The sequence below is a fragment of the Teleopsis dalmanni genome, chromosome 2, assembly GCF_002237135.1.
Source record: "Teleopsis dalmanni isolate 2A chromosome 2, ASM223713v2, whole genome shotgun sequence".
In the NCBI taxonomy this organism is placed as follows: Eukaryota; Metazoa; Arthropoda; class Insecta; order Diptera; family Diopsidae; genus Teleopsis; species Teleopsis dalmanni.
The window spans coordinates 243,987,765-243,997,537 of record NC_051847.1 but is presented as its reverse complement, the minus strand read 5'-3'; positions in this window follow the sequence as shown (position 1 = coordinate 243,997,537).

Sequence of the window (9,773 nt, the reverse complement as noted above, 5' to 3'; positions counted from 1 at the left end):
AAAATGCGAAAAATGTAATATAAGCGATAGTTAATTTTGTTAATGTCGAGCTCATCTATGTACAATCAATCATATAAACGGTATTTATAATACAAGATACTTTACCACGTATTTGTATAGGAGCATACAACATCTCTTTAATTCAGAGAGTTCCAATAATACGTAATTTGCGTTACTTATAAAAGTGACCGTGTTTAAAACAAAAATATTGGTCTAAGAATTAAGGTACAATTTAAAAATACTACTAATTTATTAACTTAAATAATAAAGCAAGATACTTACTAAGCAAATACAGTGTTAATTAATTTATATTGTCCTTACGACAATTTATCTTATTTCTTTAATTTACCAGTTTGTTAACTGAAGTTTACTGAAACTACAATGTCATTTGTATACATGAGTATAAGCTATAAACTAATTATTTACTATTCATTTTTGCTGTATTATTTAAGCCATATAAAGAGTATTTTATTACAGTCTTACATTCTAAGTTGACAGCACTGTTTCTGTGTTACAACTAACTATTGTTAAATGGTTAATGACATACATTTTTGTTAATTAATTACAGCCAACATGCAACAGTTTTGGTTTCCCTAAGACTATATTACATACGTACGACACAATCAGAGTATTACAGAAAATATTGGATGGCCTTTAAAGTACACATAATGGTTTGTAAAATTGGTATTCAATTTATCTCATACGAAGGTATGTGAAGTCACTGAAAACCAACATTTGCAGATCTAAACTATCCGAAAGTTAGACTCCCAGATTGCATTAATAATATTTATCTATTTATTGAACCCATTCTTGAAAACACTACAACTAATTTCAAAAAACAATACTCTAAAAAACCCTTTTATATGATGTTTAATATAAAATAATATTTAAAAAAATATTTAACAAAATAATATATTGCAATTTTGTACTACATAATTAGGTCAAGTAATTATTACGCTAGTAGGTTAACCTTCCTTTTGTGGATTCAAAACGGCTTTCCTTTTTCTTTTAGCTAATTGGGGAGGACTCGTCCTTCCTCCATCACAACTAACTAGGTTAACCTTCATATGTGCAAAGTTTTTTTCGGCTTCAAAATAAAGACTATTTATGAAAAATGCAGTTAAATTAATTATTAAAAGTATTCTGAATAATAGTTAATTAGTTCATAATAGTTATTAGTAATTTATTTTATAATAGCACAGGTTCGCCTACAGATACATATTAATTTAAAATATATCTTATGTATTTATAACGTCATATTTTTTTTCTATATATTATATAATATTTATTTTTATAATAAAATAATTTGAGAAATTTTTGATGTGTATTATACAATACGATATTGGAATTGTACTCGCTCTAGAGATAGATTCACATGCAAGCCTAAGCATTTTGCACAATTTTTAAATTTTTCATTGTTGTTTGCAAATGCTTTTCTATTTTAAAAATCGAAACTTTTGTAAATTGTTTAAATTAATAATAAGAGGTTGAATATGTACTTACAGGGTGTAATTTGTTTTTACTTTTCAAAGTAGTAGAATTAATTATTAGAATTAAATAACATATATTCTAAAATAATTATTTCTAAGAACATTTTTAGTACAGTTTACTGTAAATAATCCTAATTCAAAATTACAAGAGCTCAGAAAATATCGAAATTTAGCAATTTCTATAAAGGATATAACTACATAACTTAATGTTAATATATAGAAACTTAAAAACTGTTTTTATTGCCACAAGTGTCATAAAGGTTTAAGTAACGAAAACACTATTAACAGGAAATCGTTGAAATAAATACTTAATTTTATTATTGCTAAAACATGAAGTAGAAAAAATTTTAATTAGCATTCAGTAATTACTTTTGATGATCTCATGGAATCTAAACCTTCTATTATTATAAATAAATATGATGTACTCAGGCTATGCTAAGGTATTAGCCTGAACCCATTTCAGTATTTGTTATATGCCTCTAATCTATCATTTTATGACCTATATGCATAATAAAATTCGTATTCAATTAATTCATTAAAAATATCATTAAATAAAATTCATTGAGTTTATATTAATTAATGATTTAAAAATTTTGCCTAATTAATGAAATGCTATCACGCTTTATATGACGCTCATATAAAGTGGGAGATGCACGAACAAAAAGAAAGTTAAAGTACTTAAATTATGAGATCAGCAGACTTAACCCTATCAGCGAAATCATACTGCGTAAATGGCATTTTGTTTGTCCTACCAATAATTAATAAATTATTTTATTAATTAAGGTCAAATGAACTTGTTATATTATAAGACGTAACACAGAGAAAATTATTACAATCAACCTACCGAGGAATAAAAACAGATAATAATCACGTAATGGACTTATATATGATGTGAGCAATAACTTAAAAAGAATAGATAACAATAACTAAAAAGATTTGTAAACTGAAGATTAATTAATGATAATTATGTGCGTTTTTATTGACACATACAATAATTTAATTTCAATTATGCTATTGTAAAATGTATTTTCTTATAAGAAAGTCCAAGAACGTGTAGATAGGAAGTATGATATAAAACGTAAGCTATACAAATTAGATATTTAACCAAATTTAATTATATTATTTTACTATAAATATATTAAAACATAGTTGAAAAAATCATATAGATAACTTACACAAATATGAGATGCACTATATGCAGATGTACTATAATGTTGCAGCCTGAGTCCAATTCAGTATTTGTTGTATACCTCTAATCTATCATTTTATGACCTATATACATAATGAGATTCATATTCAATCAATTCATTAAGAAATCATTAAATAAAATTCATTCAGTTCAGTACATATTAATTTCTAATTTAAAAATTTAGCTTAACTAATGTAATGCTATTATGCTTTGTTTAACACTCAGCAGGAAGACGCATGTACAAAACAATAATGGAAAGCACCTAACCTATGAGGTCAAGCGATGTTTACTTTCTTATCAGCAGGCAATTATTCCTATCAACGAAGTCATGTTGCATAAATGGCATTTATTTGCGATACTATTAACTAATAAATATTAAATAAATATTAAAATTAATCACATTATAATTTTATTAATTGCATGAATAAAATTGAGAAAATCATCAACTTTGAGGATATTTGATTAAGGATATTGATATGTACACTATGAAGCATACGTGGATTGCTCGGTGATGACAACTTAAAAGAATTACTAGTGCGGTAGATTTCTTGGAAATATAGAACAACTGATTTTAGTTTATAAATACTCGTACATGTATCTGTATTTTCTTTATATATCAATTGAAACTAATCGAGAAGGCATACTAACTCGTTGTTAGTATGCCTTCTGTTATATACTAGTTGTAATTATATAAGGTATCTGTAATTATAGTCAAAAAACAAAATAATTCTTGTATTACCCGGTTTTTTTAAATTTTTATCTTAAATTAAACAGCTTAACTATTCTGGTATGACGATTGTAAACACATTTTGCAAATCTTCAATACCCACAAATTTAACAACTTGCACGCCTAACCAGCGACGAAAGTTGAAGTATTTCAAATGCGAAACAAAATTGCAATCTGTTCATCAACTTTATAGGGTTTGGAAATGTATATATTATATATTATAAAAAAAAAAGTGGAAGAAGGCAACATTTTATTAGAGTTGCCTACGTGAAGTGCGATAAGTAATTTCTGTGAAATTGTATTGGTAAGCGTGCACTTCTTTACGTGCCGAAATAAAAATAAAATTAAAAATAATTTTAGTTTCTGTATTTTTGCAGTAATATTTGTTGTCGAATGTATGCGTGTCCAGTTGTTAATATATTTGCTACAATAGAGATTGTGCGATATATAATAGATGCAATAGCTCTAAATGTACTTCTGATAAATGTGTAACTACGAAGCATTATGAAGTATGTGTGTCCACGTGCATTTTTTGTGGGAAGCTAGGAATATATTTGCTTTCACTATTTTATCTAATAATTATATATGTTATTTTATATAAAAAGAAATGTTGAACACACCTTTATTAAACTCATGCACTTGTTTTATTTCAATGAATATGTATTTAGCTTACCACTTAAAAAATATTTATTTTGTTAAAAACCTTTTGTAATTCAGAAGTAAAACAATCTTAATGAAAAATTTAAAATGAAAATTGTGCTACAAATTTTATTTAAAATGCCATGAATTATTTTTACTGTAAATTTGTTACTATAAAAAAAACAGAAAATAATATTTCAATATATTAGAAATTTATATATAACAATATATATATATAGATAATTAAAATTGAGTATGTAACTGAAAGTAATTATATTTTATGAGCACAACAAAATTGTATATTAAAATTTAATATTTATGCGCAGATGATGATGCAATTTTGAAATAAAATATAATTGAAATACTTGTACACTGAAGTATTCTCCTTTAAATTTTTATCTGCACAGAACATGAGAAATATAGTATAAGGAATATATAAAAATCAGATTATGGTTTAATGAGTATTTTTAAGCCTTCACAAATTGCATGAATTTTGAACCACTCCTGACTGTCTGCAACCTCTGAGCTACTAATAATAAACACAAATATAACTATTCATTTTATTGAAGCACTTACAGCAAAATTATTACGCTATATTATGGATAGAATATTGTATTTATACTTCTTAGAATTTAGAAATTTTAATTATATATTACCATATCTTTTAAGTGCATAACATATGAAATTTTTCCACATACTGTGCAGTGATGACTGCATAAATAGGCGACTGAGTTTTATAGCATTTTTACTGCAGTTTCGTTTTGGCATGACTTTTGTGGGATTTTAAGATATTTTGTTGCGGCAATAAAATAAATAGTCACTCATTACAAAGTTTGCAGATATTTTATGTCGGGAAGTATATATAATAAAACGTTAATATCATAAACGAATTTAATGTGCATTTTTCCTTGTAAGAATATTATTTCAAAAAATACGATATTTTTACAAAAAGAAAAATATAAAATATTTTAATAAACCATGTATTGCAACTTTTATTTTAAAGGAAAATAAATTATACAATTTGGATATTGGTTATTGACCTTAGTTGAACTATGAACCTCAATAACACAGCAATCCAAGCAAAATAACATAATCGAGATAACATAAAAAAAATCCTGTTTTATTATTTAAAAATACATTACTAATAAAATGTTGAAAATTTAAACAAAAAATTAATAAATTATGTAAATATAACTATTTTAATTAATTAAAGTACTTCAAAGTAAAATGCAGTTTTTACTTACAATAATGAAAATAAAATGAAGTCATATCATTAATTATAATTAATAATTAATATTTAAATTTAAATATGACATAATTAGGTTAAACAGTGCTTGTAGACCGAAAAGGACACGCGTAGACCCTTAAGGTCAAGATCCGAGTCTTATTTCTAGCAATACTATGCATCACTTAGCATGCACTTGTTATTAGCGAATTTTATTAAGATTCCAACAGCAACATCATATGTGTGTTGCAGTCCTGTAAAACTGACAATCCCCAAAGTATTTTTGTCGAGCTTTCGAGAGAACCAGGCAGTTACACATCAGATGCTCAGAAGTTTCCGCTGCGAGTTTAAGTTTAGCATCACATGAACGCATGTGATGCGACCAGATAGTGACCTCTCAATACACCAATTAATGCTCTACAGTTCCTGTGATTAAATGATATAATATCTTAAGTATACTTTTCCTCGTATATATATTTACACATGACCCTAGTTATTCTACACGTGGTTAAAATTTCTCCACCTTTCCTTTGCTTTCCTTGTCATGTGCTCTTCCAGCGGATTATGTGTCTGTTTCATAGGTCTGAGTACTTCGTATGTTTGGTCACATAAAAGTCTTACGCCTCTTTTAACAATAGCATCATCTGCATTTTTTCTCTCTATGCATTTATGACTAGGAAACCAGTATATACAAAGTCTGTAGTTGCAGACTAGTCTCGCTATAGCTTCCTTGCATTCTTCGATGATGACCAGTATGATTTAATTTACAAAATTGACAAAATCACAAAATTAAGTACGACAAAATGAAGACATAATTATCAGATATCAATATTAATAGCATAAAAGCAGTTTATTATAGATATAATATTTATAAGTAAACATTTAATATAATATAAAATAATATTACAAGAATAATAATTACAAGAAACATTTTAAATGATCTTATATATAATATATATTTGTTTAGTTGAGGGATCTTACGCTACAATCAAGTGATCTATTGTGTCCCCTTAATGGATTCAGAATATTTTTATAGGTTTGATTTAAGCTATAAATTGTTTGTACGAGAGGTGCAGTTTGAGGAAAGGTGATAAAGGTAAAAACTTTCATCTATTTATTCGTAGCAAGTTTACTAAATATACAATATGGATATTTATTAAAATAAAAAGTATCTATTTTTGAACTATAATTTGGCATTGCCAGAGACAAAAATATCGAAAAAAATGGATCACAGATTTGAGCTCATTGAATCAAAATATAAGAAACTCATATCGTTGTGTGTATATAATATATACCAGAGCATAACGTAATCATATATATATTAAATTTCTTCGATCATATTCTCTTTAAAAATTAAGAAATTCGTAAAAACATCTGCTATTAATTTTTGTTTTTAAAAAATCAAAAATTTTGCTGTGTTTTTAATGTAAATTTATTCTTAAATGTTATTGTTACTTACATTCACTGACAGATTTTAGTTTCAGAACCAAAAATATCGTCTTTGGCAATCTTTTCCAAAAAATTTATTTCAAATACACAATTTTGAATCTACTGTGTATATGATATTTACTTAAAATTTATATACTTTCACATGTTGGAAAGAATCCATTACATCTATATTAATTAGTCATGCCGCTGATGAACCAACAAAAAATGTTTTCAATCTAAAATTTATTTGTAGTTTTTTCTTAATAATAGCCAATAGTTTCTTATATATACTTTAACACTGTCTTAATAAATTTTTGAACTAAAAAAAAACTTAACATAAAAATATTGTTTATATTGATACATTAAAAAAGAAAAATTTAATGGAGTAAGTACTTCAAGCTAATCAACATAATCCAAATCGAAGTACTTTATTAAAAGATAGTATTTATTGGTCGATATATTTATTCTTTATACAATCTTTTGATAAGAAAGGAAACAACAATATAACGTTTTAGTTACTACCTTCTAGTGTGACAACCACAAATTTTAATTCTTTTTTATTCTGATATATTAAACGAGAAGAACGATAAGATAAGCAAATGAATATATTAAAATGATGTTCAATATGTTTATAGAAGCCTAAAATAACATTTTTAAAAAATTATGGCAATTGCAAATCTCTATTGTTTTGCAGAGTTTAGCTTTGCAAAAATTTGTTTGATCTTAAAAAAACAATCAAAGACTGACTAAGTTAGTTTATTTTCGGTGTAAACATTGGTATGTCTTGAGTAACTATTATTTTTATTTAGCCACTGCAGCACTTTTACTGCATAAAGCAAAAGCCATTGGTAAGAATAACAAGTAAGAATAATAATACAACGGATACAACAGAATCGTTTTTAAGATCGCTGGTATCAAATCCCACCTACCTCCAAGCTGGTCAATTAGCATACAAAATAACACTAAAATGCGCACTAAGCACACTACGCAAACTGTTGCCGCTGACAAAAACACACCAAAGGAGTGCTAGCTGCCACTTCATTCCTTCTTTGCGTTTATGCACGAAATCCCAATCTCTTCAATACTCTTCCTCCGCATGCATATTCATATGCTTTTATTTCTGGAATCGTAAAATTTGTTGCCTTCAATTTGAACAAAATATTATAAAAACCTCATTAAATGAGTCTGCGCAACGTTTTGTGTGTTAATTCGTATTATTTTTCAAAATAATACCCCACACGAAAATTATTAGTAAAATATATTAAGTTTTATTTCTAAATTAATTAACGTTGAAACAAGATCGCTAGATGTACGTGTACATCGGTATGTATATAATGAAGTACAAGGAAGAGAAATTATAAAATTATTAAAAAACAAATGCCTGGGTTTTTAACGTCGACGTATGGTAGGCAGCTTAACTTTGCTGATTTTTGTTGGCTGCGGTTCAGCAGCAATGCGTTGCGAACCTCGTAAGAATAAAAAATTTATTACTCGAAACTTGATGTCAGACGTTTACAACTTTGATGCAAACTCATGCAAAATTTTATTTTCCGTCAAAAATCATAAAATTAATACAAGCAAAATAATAAATGAAATACAAAAATCGACTTTCAGATTTTATTGGTTTTTCATATAACGTACAGAACTCAACATTATTCAAAACAAATATATAAAATGGCGATGTTGTATTATGGCTTGTAAGTAATTATTAAAATTATAAGTTAAGTGCTAAAAACGGAAATCAAATACATATGAATATACAAGTATATACAGATAATGCAGATAATTGTAAAATTGCAATTTCCAACTTTCCAACAATACAAATTTTTTTTGTATTTATAGCAAAATATTATAAAAGTAGTAATATTATAAAAATAGTTCGCTTTTAATATCAACGAACATATCTACTAAAAGATTTTCAAAACACACTCTTTAAATAAAACACACAATGAGATCAAAGTGGCTTCTTTCGATAGTCATTGGACTTGACTTGTCAAGGTATTGACAAGATTATGGCTTGCATTATTTAAATGCAAATGAGCCGCACAGGATGAACTTCTAAATGTTCTGTAATTTCCTCAGGAACTGCTGAAATATGAACGTCTAGAAATTGCAAACGTACTATAAAGCATTGACAATGTTCTAAAGAACTTTATTTAAAACCCATCGAACTATATTCATATTGTTTTGGGTGGCACAACCCCCAAATTTATACACAAGATAGCGAATTACTTAAATTGATAATTTGGTATGCCTTATTAGGGATTTCTATTTAAATATATTAAGATATTCAAGATATAAAGATATAGAACCATTGTTTAGTTGTGATTTTAATTGCAAGGAATAATCAGGCATTACAGACTATCCCGCGTATACCTACATGTCCATATCTTCGCAACCCTTCCAATGTACACCATTTTACCCAATGGGCACTCGTTTCATTCTAATACTGTGAAGTTTTGTTTAGTAAGTCTATATTGCTAGCGAGACTCATTCGATGGCCGTTAAACACATATTTGCATTAATTTGTATACAAGCCTATCACCTTTACTAAATTTTATATTATATGTATATGTTTAATGCAACATTATGTTTAAGATAACACTTAGATTTTATTACAAAGATATTTGACAATTATTATAAATTGACAATTATTATAAACACTGTTGATTTTTGTTAAGTCTTGAGTTTTGTCAAAATTTCTAAACTCTAAAGTATAATACATTTGGTATAAAGTCCTCTACTCATGCTGCGCAAGACCTCTTTGAAAATCCGTAAATAAACTATTTACCTCTCGTACAAATTTATGGTTCGGTGCAAGAATTTGATTAAAACCGAAATATTGATGTAGACTTATAGAAAAATTTTTAGAATTATCTACATATACATATCTGCTGATAAAGAGAAAATAATATCGATGGGATGTTTCCACGTAATTTTTATGGTAGTACATACTATAACTTGTGAACTTGTGTATGTAAAAAAAAGACAATATAACCGACTTCAGTTTGTTTATTATATGTTAAATAATAAAATCAAAACAAATAATTTATGCAATTTAAAATATTTAGTTTC